Genomic DNA, 13,444 nt, shown 5'->3' on the forward strand with positions numbered 1-13,444 from the left:
GCTCTGTGTGCTTTTCCTTCATGCAATGTCTAAAAATATGTTTATAGATATGATTATTATTTAGTGTCAATCTTTTTTTAAAAAAAATATTTATTTATTTATTTGAGAGAGAGAAAGAGAACGGGGAGAGGGGCAGAGGGAGAGGGAGGGAAGCCGACTCCCCACTGAGCACAGAACCCAATGCAGGGCTCTCAATCTCAGGACCCTGAGATCATGATCTCAGCCAAAATCAAGAGTTGGACACTTAACCACCCAGGCACCCCTATTTAGAGTTAATCATTATCATTATGCTCCTACCTCCCTGATGGCAGGGACTATATATCTTTTAATTGCCAGAGGTAAAGTCGTTCTGATTTCTTTTCCCATTGGGAAAATCTGGAGAAGAAAGGAGAATACCATAATATAGCTGAAAAGAGTTCTAAAAGTTAAGAGGATTGATCTAACATAAGTTAGTACCATGGTATTTGCCTACATGCTATTAGTAAATAGATCTTTCTGCCTTTCTGAAGCTGGGGGCTATTTCTTTTGAAAAGCACAAAAACAAAAATGCCAAATGGAAATGTCCATTCCAGGGCTTATAATTTTTGCTTTAGGTCAATGTTGAAGCATTCAACTGTTCTTATGACAGTTAAGTGTTTTCCATTTTTGCCAATGGTTTCAATTGTTGAGGCTCTCCAGAAGGGTCAAAACCCATAACTTTTATGTAAGGTTCCCAAGCATCGAATACATATGCCAAGAAAACCTCTTTAGTTAAAACAGGGCATGAAGAACTATAGTTATAAGTGCCTTGGACTGCTTTCCTTATAAGGCAGAACACTGAAAAAAGATCTTCTGTTTTTTTACTCAAAAACAAAGTAAACAAAATCAATGATTTCAAAGTCCAGTGTGGCTGAAGAGAATTCATTTTCTTAATATGGTGTGGGCTCAGGAGTGATGGGGAGAGAGCGGACATACAGGAATGACTGTCTACTGCAGGCTTCTGGCAAACTTTTTGGCCTATTGGTTCACAGCCAGTGTTTTTCTTCATAAATGAATTCCACATCTTTATTAAGTTAAGTATTTCTTTTTTTATTATTATTTGAAACATACTTTAAATATTTTGTTTTATGACGTCCTGGAAATTGATACAATTCCTTCCAGATCAAGGAAGATGGAAAAATCAATTACTTTTTTTTTACACTGACAGTGATTACACAAAAATTATGCCCCAATTTATCCATTACTATGAATATCATTTGACATCATGTGTGAATGACACAAGACCGCCAGAATGAAAGGTGTCTTTCCGATTAGATGAATCAGTTATTTTCACAGAAAAGCCCTAATGATTACTAAATAGAAATACACCCCTAGTGTGACTTGATTTGTAGAATATTGTCTAGTAAGAATTATAGCTTTTAAATTACAATTGATCTTTTATAAGAAAAATCCTTGCAAGAACAAATCAAAAGACATCAAAAGCCTGAAGTGAGCATCTGATGTCAGATCCTTTACACAAAAAAGTTACAGTTTGCAATCCAGAAACTGAATTTTATTAAAATGAATTTTATCTGACATGGATGGAATTTCAAAGTTGGCCCATTTACAGATGAGTTAATTGGCTTTATCCAAAAATGGAGGAATTTTTAGGATCCTTTAAATCATGAGAATTGTTGGTTCAGAATGGAGAGGAGGACTGGAGAAAAAAATGAAGCCCAGCCCTTAGCAGAAACTAGAGTTGCTTTCCCCACTCTTCAAAACCAAGTTCTCAAAACCTCCTAATGGGTTTCACTGTTTTCTTTCCCGTGCTTATCATAATCAGGGAACCACACATTTGCATCCCTAATGGACCCTTTTCAAAAGTGTGTTGACATTTCAGTAGGTTTTGAATAGCTCTTAATGCTTCTCTCAATTTGGTCAGGTGCCCACAGATCTCCTTATATGGGTCTCAACATATAGACTGTCTGCTTTACTCATGGGTTGTTGTTTTTTTTTTTTTTTCTAATCCCTGGGAACCTATCTTAATTATACTCTTAAAAAAGTGAAAACTCAGAAGTCAGATGACTCAGAAAATGAGCATCTAGCTGGATATCCACACGCAGGGCAGCATCTTAACTACATCTGTGAACTCACACACAAGTCAGAGGTATCATCCCTTGTGCGGTAAATTCACTTTTTTGAGCTTCTATTTTTGTCGGAAGGAAATAGATATAAATAAGACCATCAAAATAAACATAGGTTAGGGGAGAAATTTAAAATCAGGCAGGGAGCTCTTCTGGGCAAGAACTACACTGCACTTTACTCCTTGCATTTTCTACAAGAACTAAGAACCCAGAGGGCTTGCAGAAAGGCAATTTCAGTCCCACCTACTTTCTCTGGCTTCAATAAAACATAGGATCCAACAGAAACACAACTAAAATTATTTTTTTAAGTTTTTTTTTTAAACATTTACTCAGCTCCTGCTATGTTTCGGGAATGGGGGCTGCGAGTGAACAAAAGATCATCCCTGCCCTTAAGAAATTCATCATCTATTAAGAGAGACAAGGCATGGAAGTCAGGGCAGGGGTGTAATGGGAGAACCCCTCCCCCAATGATATCTAATACCATGGGGGCTTGGTGGGGGGAGAGGTCCTGGAAGAGGAAACGCAAGAACTGCTTCAGGAAAGATGAGATGTTAGCTCTGCACTGCATGTACCCACACGTGTGTGTGTTGCGGTGGCGGGGGGGGGGGGTGGGGAATTGGTGGTAGGGGCCCCGGCCTGAGTTAACCATCTGTGCAACGCAGGTTGTTAAAGTACATCAACACAGGCCGAAAAGATAGTAAATAATTACTGTGGCTCATAGCTTAACATGAGATGAAAATAATCTCTTTGGAAGGTAACAATCCCTACGTAGAAATACATGCTATCTGATGTGTGTTCACTCAGCCTGATCGCCCTGTAAAGGCCAGATTGGGAACTACATATATTTAGAATTTTTTACACTGACTTTCCAGTATTTTCTGTAGGTGGCTGAGTTACAAACTATGAGAACCATTTGATAGGCTATACTGCACAATTTGATCCTTTTTGAATTAAGGAGCAGGGGAATAAGGGGAGAAAGAGGTTTGGGTAAGTGGGAGGGAGGTACTGGGAGCTCTGGGCAGGGGCTCAGCATTTTTCAGAATCAAAGGAGTCCTTCTTGGCCCTATTATCTTACATTAAATTGCGTTGGAAAAGGTAAAAATGCGGCTAGAATTTGGCCCTAGTTTTTCTGATTCTGAAGCCTTTTCCAAGACAGAAATTTGGTATCATGTGAGCTTTCTCTCCCAGATTTCTAGTTTTCATTTCTTACCTTGAGCTCAATAAACATAGATGGGCACGAAATGGATGTATATTTTAACCATCACTTTTACGTAGCATTTTCATCAGAGGTGCTGAAAGTAGTTTTCTGTGTTTTTTGTGACTTTCACTCTCCCGTTTGGGTACTCTTCTTTCAACAAATTAATTTTGGCTCCTAGGGAGGAAGGTCCTACCTCAAAGCACTGTGTCAGATGCTGCACTAACAAAATAATAGATCTGCCCATTACTTCCAGCATAGAGTTAAAACATATAGATTTAAAGATAGGGTTTGTTTGGTTTTGGTTTTGGTTTTTGGTTTTGGTTTTTTTGGTGGGTTTTTTTGGTCTACATAACTTGAAACCTTTTGAAAAGTACATTGTTGTCCCTTCGTTTCTAAATCGATATTGGCAGTCACTGAATGCACCCTTTCTTTCAAAGGAAAGAAAGGAAGGAAGGAAGCAGGCAAGCAAACCTTGGTGATCCTGCCTAACTATGAAGAGGAAATAAGGGCATGAGACAAGGTAGCTTCAGAGAGTGGGTGGCCCGGCCCACGCCTTCCCATCCAGATTCTTGCTCTCACTTTCTTGCAGCTCCTTCAAAACCCACTCCTTCTGAGCTTTTGCATATGAAAAATGAGGCTGTAAAAGTGTCAGCGGGCTTTTGACTAGCTAGTAGTAAGAGCTAGTAAAAGATAATTGGAGGCCATTGCATCTGTAAGATGCACAACTCTCCCCAGATCAATCCCTGGGTCCTTAATCTGTTGCTCCTGAGTTTCCTCATGCCAGCAAGGATTCTGAAGTTGTGGAGAAGCTCTAAAACAGCTTATCAAATAAAGAAGCTGTAACAGAATTCAAGTTTCCAAGACAATTCCCTGCAACTTGAAAACCTCAACCAATGCCCTGCCTCTATAATATACAGCATTTCCACACTGCGGCTCTTTTAATAAACCAATGGCTATTTCCCTTCAATCTGTTTGCTTTTAGTGGGCTTTCTCCCCTCTCCAAAGAAGCTGGAATTATACTGTCAGACAAATGACTAGAATAACTGTGCACTGCTCTAGACACCAATGAATAAAATATATCAAATACTGCATATCCCTAGAGTGTATTATTCCATTTAGAAAATGGTATAATTGACTTTCGGTAGTATAGGGGGAAAAAATCCAAGTATTTTTTAGTTGTAGGGCTATTTTCTGGTAATTGCCTGACTTGAAACTTTAGTTTGTCAATCAGACAGTTCTCTGAGCCCCATAAATGCCTTTTTTTTTCTTTTGGTGGGGGTGGGGTGGGAGGTTATTGAAGGAGAACTAAGAAAATGGCTAAGCCCCACGGGCCCTTTTTCTTGTCATAAAGTTGTTGTCAAAAAGATTCGCTATTATGTCTGGGATGGGTGAACTCTGTGGCATTTTGCGTTCAGTAAAAATGTCTCAAACCATTTTTCAAACATTTTGAGGTTTGGCAAAAACCTGAAATCCATCTTGCCAAGCACTTTCCCCCCTTAATTCTTAAACCCATGTGTCTTTCAAGGGAAATTTAATCCGTATGTTTCTGATTCATTTACACTTAACTCATCAAAATGGTGTTTTGTAAGAGCTATTTGATGTTCAAGAAGTCTTATGAGCTTCTCTTTTTATAAGTCTGAAAAGCCTTTCTTTCTGAGAACCAGAAAATTGCATTTTACCAGCTGTAAACCAAATGATTTGAGCTGTGTTAAAAATCAGGAACCTGCTGAATTTAGGAGGCAAGGAAAAAGCAGACACAATGACATAAATAAATGCCTCACATGTCTGCCTGCTCACACATCTCCTGAAGACCTTTCAAAAACTCCCTCTTTCCCCGAAGAAGCCCAGCCCATGGGGCCCAAGAACAAGCTATAAAGCTGAAACAGGAAAGAACAATGGTCCGAGAGCAAAACTTCCCATTGATTCTGAAGATTTCCAATAGAGAATCCTAGCTCAGAATCAACAGAAGTGAAACCTGGTGTGTTCCATTAGATAAATCTATTACCTAGGAGATAAAATGATCATTGAATTCCAGGACTAGAGGGACTTACGAAATTTCTAGCCTAGTATTGTTCAGATTGTGTCCCAAGGGCTCCTGGGAGGAGGTGCGAGGGTGACTTAAGGGAGCAGCTGTGGGCCAGTCGGGGCTCTGTTTTCTATACTTAGCTTCCACATTAAGACATTTTTACAGAAAGTACTCTGAGAGTAAATTCAATTTAAAAACAAATACCTTAATTTTATATGGGGAAGGAATCTCGGAGTTGGGACAGGCCTGGCCATATGACCCAGGTCTCCTGACCTTTGTCCTGCATTCTTGCTATGTATCTGCTATACCAGTGCTTTTCTAACTCTGGAGGTAGTTCCTTGGTGGGTCAATTGGTGAGAAATTGGTGAAATCAGTTTAATCTGACATGACTAGTATCTTTGAAAAATGAATAGAATATAAGATACCTAAGAATGTATACCCAGTAAAAATTAAGTATGATTTCATCAAACTAGATACACACCCCCCCACATGTATGTAAGCACACACATGCGAGTATACAGGGCTACAAGATAAAATAATATTTCTTACTGTTGTTCATATCAAAAAAGTTTCAAAACTGCTTTACCGTACAGAAAAACAGGTTTCTTTCAGCCAGTAGTAGTTTTCAGTTTGCCTCATTAAAGACCACATGGCTAAACAGACCCCAAACGATACTTCTCACTCCAAGAAGGAAATCCTATGAATCACTGGCCTATTGCACCACAGATGGCTTAATCCACAGATTGGGAGAAATGGACAAGGAACAAATGTGTGGTGGAGGAGGGCCAGATACCTAGGTGAGAAAAGAAAGGGTCATCTCCATCCTCATATGATTTACGAACGGCAGGAATGATTTCCAGCTTGCATCCAATGCACAGTGGACGATTCAGACATATTAGCACCAGCATATTTCCAAAGTGCGTTTTCCAAGCACTTAACAATCATTAATTAGATAGAAACATCCTTTCAAGGTCGGGAGGCACAATAGTTCATCTACACACAGCAGAGCTTTGGAGACTTCAGGGAAGCCGAATCGTACAGCACCTGGATAATTACTGTGGGAAGATTAATGGGGCTAACTGGCTGTGAAGAATCTTGTGATAAAGCATTAGGAAAAGCGCTGCCCCTGCACTGTGAGATGTCAGAGTTGGCATCCTTTGTGCCTGACAGCTGAACGCTGCCTCCATGGCAAAGGATGCAAAGTCATTAAAACAACTATGAATTACCCTTTGCTCTCTTTTTTCAGAATCTAATGAAGTGACAAGTTTTCTGTGGTCACAAAGTGCCTGAGTCTCTTTGGGATTAAAGTGTGAAGTGGATTGTGTTGGGAACTGTGGTCTAAAACCGGTCCCTAGGTGGGGAGGAAGAGGGAGGAAGCAGCGAGTTTCAGAGCCCAGAGGTCACATCCTGCAGGTGGGTGGGTGCTGGTTCTGGGGTGGATTCCAAACTCTGTCTCACCCGACACGCACTCAGCACTCAGCACAGTGAGGGCTGGTGCAGGGAGAGGGAGGAAGGCGAGAGTGGTGGGAAGCAGAGAGTGCCAGACTCCTGGACGTTGACCCCACCTCATTTATGGCCCAGGGACAGCACGCCCCACCCACTAAGTAGACACCAGGGAGCTTTTGGCTGGCGGTGGAAAGCAAGCTATCTTGTCCATCTCCCCATCCCTCCCTCCAGACCAGAGGGTGGAGTCTTTCAACTGTGAGGTGCCTGAAAGACTCCCAGCTTCTCCAAGCCAGCAGGTCGGGCCCCCCTGTCCCCCTGCTCATCTAAGTCTTTCTTTGCACTCTCCTCACCATGCCATCCCCAGGAGCCAGAACTCAAAAGAGGACAGGAAAGCATACACTTGAGCGAGAAGATGGAGTTCCTGGCACCTGGAAGCCCAAGAGCCTGGCAGGGCAGAAATGTGCTCCTCACTGCATCAGAGCCTGGTCCTGTCCCCGCCACCAAATAGCTTTACGCTAATTAACCTCTCTGCTGTGTGGATACTGGATAATTCATCACATCTCTGGGTGGCCTCAATTTCTGAGTCTGTAAGATGCGTGGTTGGGCTGAAGGATCTCTAAGGTTCCTGCCTTATCGATGCATTTAGAATTATGGGATTATTATTCTATGGCTACAGAAGCTCTGGAAGGTGAGAGGGAAGCCTAATGAAATGGCATCCCTTGTGACCTGCACACTGAAGCTTCCTCTTTGCCTTGGATGGAAGGAAAAGGCCAAAGAGCAGCCATGTTCTAAGCTAGGTCAAGATCCGAATTAAAAATAGTGTGAGGCCAGTGTGCAATCATCTGAGGGTGGATACTGCCTGAGAGCAGACTGAAGGCGAACACGCAACGCAAGAGTAATTTACATCTACATTTACACTAAATGGGTTTATCATAATTGCTGTTATTATGATTAATTCCCGAGGAATTAAAGGAGATCAGCCCTTTACTGCATGGCTGCTGAGCTGACTGAAGTATTAAAACAAATAAGAAGGTCAAGAAGACACAGATGCAAAAGAAAAACTGCTTTATGCCATCTAAAAAAGAAACCTACTACTTAACTAAAAGCGGTGGAAAAAAAAAAAAAAAAAGACCTGCCTCTTCTTGGCGCTGAAATAAATTGCTTTATGGTGAGATCCTAGACCTCGTTTTCTGGCTAGTGCAGAGATCTGGTCACACAGAATAGGGTGCATGACAGGATTCACTCCTCACCTCACCTACCGGTCACAGTCTCACCTGCATTATGTGACTCAGTTTACCTGTCCAGGAAGGAACTACTGAATGACAGCATTTCTCGCTCTCTTATGGATGCCCAAAATATATCATTATCCAGACTTCCAAAAAAGTCAACTGGTCCCATCTGGTCCCATTATTAAATAACTAACATTTACTGAACATTTACTATGCTGAGGGCTTTATAGTTATCATTTCATGGATTCCGTCTCAGAGATGAAATAAATGCAGCTCAGAAACTTTCAGCAGACTGTCAAAAATCACACAGCTAGCAAGTGGCAAAGCCAGAGTTGGAACACAGATCTAACCCCCACATGATTCACGGGGCACAATCACATGAGCTATATTGGACTTTGAATAAACAGGTTCCACCTTTGCAAAGGAGCTTGCTTTTTTCAGACCTTCCTTTCCCAGTGACGTGAACCCCACTGAGGGCAGAAGGGCAGAGACAAGGGGGGAGCCAGGTCCACAGGCTAGAAGAGGCCCACCTGGTGTCTCTGCCATATCAGCATGTGCACAGCTCAACATGACCTCAATTCTTTAAAGATCTTTGATTTACAGGGGTAAAAAAAGAGTTCATGGGCTCCTAAAACACAGCAACTCATGACAGGTATTCCAGCTTATATAACACAGCCTCTTGGCCCCATTTCCACCTCCCATTAAGATGAGTGATTGAGTCTGTGCATTAATAGATACCTTGGCATTCATTTGGAGCCTTATTATTATTTTTTCCAGGCTTGGCATTTTTGGACACATCCAGTTCTATTTCAGTCATTCAGACGGCAAAGAAAGAAATTATAAGGTAGAATTCAACTTTTGGTAATCTGTGGAGAAAAGGAAGACTCTGCTGATAGCTAGATGGGCTTCGGCTATTGTACAACTACTCTCGCGCTCTCCATAATGATTGCGGACTATTGATTAATTCTTCTTGGGTACAGTGTTGCTTCATCAATCATTAAGTAAGCTCTCCTGCCAGGGTAGGTGCAGGAAGAAAAGATGTATGGACTTGTTATAAAGTGTATATGTACTATGTTGTGGACTTGGGAGTTCTAAGGCAAGTCAATTTCAGTTTTCAAGGATGTAAGTAGCCAAGGACCTGCGCTTGTCGCAACAGAGACTCATCAGATACACACCTCTGAAAGCATTAGCGAACTATTTAATAAGCCTAGGGAAGTTGGCTTAAAAATCACAAATGTGGGCCACGGAATTTTGATTGGCCTTGCCCACCCTTACCAGTGCCACTCATTTTCTTTCCTCCTCTTGGCTATTCCCCACATCCCTGAGCTATGACCACTCACTCAGCTACTTGCACACACATCTTTCTGCAAACCAATGCAAAAGGAGTCCCCTTCAAGGTCAAAGGCCCATGTAAGCCAAACAAGAAGGGAGCAGAAAGAAGAAGCCAGTGTTCAAACCACTCCTTCTTTTTTTTTTTTTAAGTGCAGTTCCAGATTTGCCCATCCCACTTTTTTTTTCATTTAACGTATAATATATTATTGGTTTCAGAAGTACAGGTCTGTGATTCATCAGTCTTATATAAGACTCAGTGCTCATTACATCACATGCCCTCCTTAATGCCCATCACCCACCCATCCCACTTCCTATCAGGCACATGTTAGTGCTCATTCTCGCTCTCATCAGTCCACACTAATTTCTGCCTCTTAATGTTGACCTGGCCTTCCTGGCCTTCCTGGCCATCGCTTACTAAGTAAAATCTGAGACAACTTTTGTATTACTGGACTTGAGACAGCCTGGGGCCCATTTCCAGCATAGACTCGGGGATCCTAGAATGGAGCCCTTGATGTACGTTTTGGGCCCCACTGCTGTTACATGATTCCACAAAACTCTCCATCATCACACTTTTCCACTTGCCACACCTTGGAAATCCCTTTCTCTTCAGTCTCTAAAACACCAGTTTTCCCACCAGAGAAGATAGAGGGGAGGTAGCAAGCTTAAAAGGCAGCCTCACCCAACTCAAGATACACGTTATCCACATATGCTATTGCAAATATAACCTTCTCTTGTTCAAGCCAGGAATGGAATCCGGTTCTCAGGAGCAAATTCACTCATCTCCATTTCACTTCATTTCCCATTCACAAAGCCACAGCTGAGCATGAATGCGGATGCAAGAGTCTTCTTCCCAACCGGCCCTGTTTTCATCTCTCCCTCCACTCAGGGCACTGGAAATGTGGCAAGTCCTCACTTACTTTAATCAGAACGGTACTTTCACAGCTCTCATACCTGACGTGATGTCAGACCTTGATTTTCTGGATAAAAAGCAGCATAAGAGAAGACAGACTGGGGAGGGTAGAAGCCTGAGTGATGTGTAAACCAGCTGCTCAGGGACAGTCTGAGGCGGGCTACCTGCAGAGGCTTCTCCTGGCGGATCCTTGACTGCCTCAACTGTAGCAGCAACTACGACTCACTTCCTGTGATCTCACTGCAGGCCGGGGGTGGGCTGGGGGCGGGGGGGGGGCACTTAAAACAGACCCCCACACCTCATAACCCACGTGGTAGGTATGGTTATCCTCATGTTACATAGAAGATAGAAATGACGGCACGGTGAGGTGCAGTGGCTTGCCCAAGACACACAACTAGCAAGTGGAAGAGTGATGGGAACATGGGCCTTTGGACCCCAAAGGCCATGCTCTTTTCAGGAAACCCTACAATACTTCTCCGATCAAGAGATGCTTGACCACTGGTGCCACAGGTGTATCCACCAGGGCAAAACTGAGGGGACAAGAGGAAGAATGCTGAGCTCAGCACTGGCTATGGTTAAGCTTAGGCATGGACAGTTGGCATGCCTCAGCCCTGGGCCTGGCATACAGAGGCAATATGTGTGTGCCTCTTCTTTCATGCCATCAAAGCCTTGCCTCCCCCTTCACCTGCTAACATGGGAGGCATGGCCCCGGGGGCCCCTATGGAGGGCAAAGCTGCCATTCAGGCCACACCCCCAAAGAATGCAAAAAATGGACAACGCCACCAAGATTGCCCATTGACAAGCACAGCCTTTAGGCCCCTGACCACCAGCATGGTGGTGGAAAGTCTGTCAGTGACGGCGAGGTAGACCTAGCGTGGAGTGAACTCAAGGGGTTAGAGCTTGTGTGACCCTCAGTTTTCACATGGATGAAAACAACACACACACACACACACAAATAAACAAATGAGTACAAATAAAACCAGAAAACGCTGAATAAGGGCAGTGGTCTCAGCAATGTCAATATTCGGGTTGTGATATTTACTACAGTTTTGTAAGCTGTTACCATTAGGGGAAACTGGGTGAACGGCACACAGGAACACGATTACTTCTTACAAATGCACGTTAAGTCTACAATCATCTCAGTAAAAATGTCAGTTACAAAACAAGAATCAAAACAAAAACTTCAAACACAACAAAACAATCTCCAAACAGTGGAGCTGATGATTCTTACCCTTCCAGGCTACCACGGGAATGAAGTGAGATAATATTAGTCTGACCTAAGAGCTCGGCTGAGCTCATGCTCCTTGCCCTGCCTCCCCGTTAGTTGTAAGCAGGACATTTCTGATTATGGGTGAACAACTCAGAGCCAAGTCAACATAAATTGTAATGCTCTAAAAAAAGAAATCATGCCCTCTTTATTCCTGAAGAGTCTCAAGCACACATTTGGCACTCATCAGACTGTGCACAATGACTAATAACCTTCACCAGTGGTTTCGTTTCAGCTCTGGGTAATTTTTCCCCCCAGATAGGCATAGTTGTGGTCCTTCTCCCTATGCACAATTAAGCTGGGTCCATAAATACACACTTTACAGTAAGGCCACTCCCCTGGAATTTGGCTGAAGAATAGGGATATTGTTTGGGAAAATTATCTTTCTAAGAAGCACATATAGTTCTGGCTTTCAAGTTCTTTGAAGTTTTAAAATGTAGCCTTCAACCTCAACTAAAAACTTGAGTTTGTGTTAAAATTCCTGAAACATATCAAGGAGTCATGTGATCTTTTGGGGGAACAAATTCATTACAAATACTGTTCTATATCATTATGAGTGAATGAAAACTCATGTCTCCTGCATTTTTTAGCACCATTTTAGGCATCTGGGAAACTTGCAGGGTCTTTTAGAAAAATGTGCTGGATCAGTAAATTCTCCCTTGCTCTTCTGCCACTCTTTCTGACAGACTCGCCCACGTAATTATCTCTCTTCGAGGACTCCTTGCAGGTAGCATTTGAAAACTAAAAATTTCACTCGGGGACTCTTCTGTGCCAAAAAAGCAAAAACAGAAAACAGCCTTCAAAGTGGAGAAAGACCTGTTTCTCCTCACCCTCCTCCCTTTATTTAAGGCACTAATGCATCTTGAATTCAAATGTACTTTTCTCTGAAAAGTATGCCAAATACCTTTTAGCAAAACTTTTACAGACCATGGACACAGACACAGACACGGAACTTTCCAGCTGGAAGGGACTTCAGAGACCATCTCAGATTGGTTCCACACATGGGGGAAGGGCCTACAGCCCACCTTGTCTGCTCCCTCATTTTAAAATGAAGTCCAGATGCTTTAAGTGATTTGCTCAAGGTCATCAGGATTTGCACTCAGGCCTCTTGACCTCCACCACACCACACTGTTTCTTCCAGAAATTACCTCTGCCTTCCCTGCCCCTTCCATCTCTGCCCCAAAAAGGAGAGCAGGGGGTGGAGGGAGGGGGGGAAAGACCCATAAAAAGTCATAATTAATCATAACCAAGGCATGCATTAAGTAAATAAACATAAACACCTTCCTGGTATGTGCCCCATGCCTCATGATGCTTCTCACTGTATGGTAATCATGACTAGAAGAGCAAGAGAAGTTTTGGAGTAGCCAGGAATCAGGATTGCTCTCATGGGGCCAGGTCTCTAGCTGCAGAGAGCTGCAGTCTGTAACTATCTAATGATGCTGGATGGTTTCAGCAAGTTCACAGCCTGAGCAGTGCATCAGAGCACTAAATATCTTTTATGAAACACACAGAAATGTGGTGTAATTTTCAAAATATCAGTCTCTCTCTCTCTCTCTCTCTCTGGGGACACTAGATCCTTAAAGCATAAAGAACATCATCCTTTGCTCCCCCTCTCCATTTATTTAGTGTTGATTCCTGACTTGCCAACATTAACTAGCTGTTTCTAGACAAATCAATCAGGACGTTTTCATCATCTCCCCCACCACCCCAGCATATCATCTTAAAATTAATTCAAGAACACAGAAGTCCCAAAGATGGCACTGGATTAAGTTGTCACACGAAACAACAGAAAGTTAAAATTCTCAAGCAAATGCACAGTCGCCATTAACATTGGCCGAAATAAGAGGCAAAGGACTGTGGCTACTTTGGAGGCTCATCATATACGGACTGTAAAAGCCCACAGTCTAGTCTCAATAATAAACGCAATCGCACAC

General features: G+C 42.6%; 1 protein-coding gene across 10 annotated transcripts in view; it reads right to left on the reverse strand.

The window, feature by feature from the left end:
* Positions 1–13,444, reverse strand: part of CREB5 (cAMP responsive element binding protein 5) — a 406,577-nt gene that overhangs the window by 124,528 nt on the left and 268,605 nt on the right. The window lies entirely within an intron of this gene.

This window comes from Mirounga angustirostris, unplaced genomic scaffold (assembly GCF_029215605.1).
Source record: "Mirounga angustirostris isolate CCGP_5_RB_7025 unplaced genomic scaffold, mMirAng1.0.hap1 SCAF_12, whole genome shotgun sequence".
NCBI lineage: Eukaryota > Metazoa > Chordata > Mammalia > Carnivora > Phocidae > Mirounga > Mirounga angustirostris.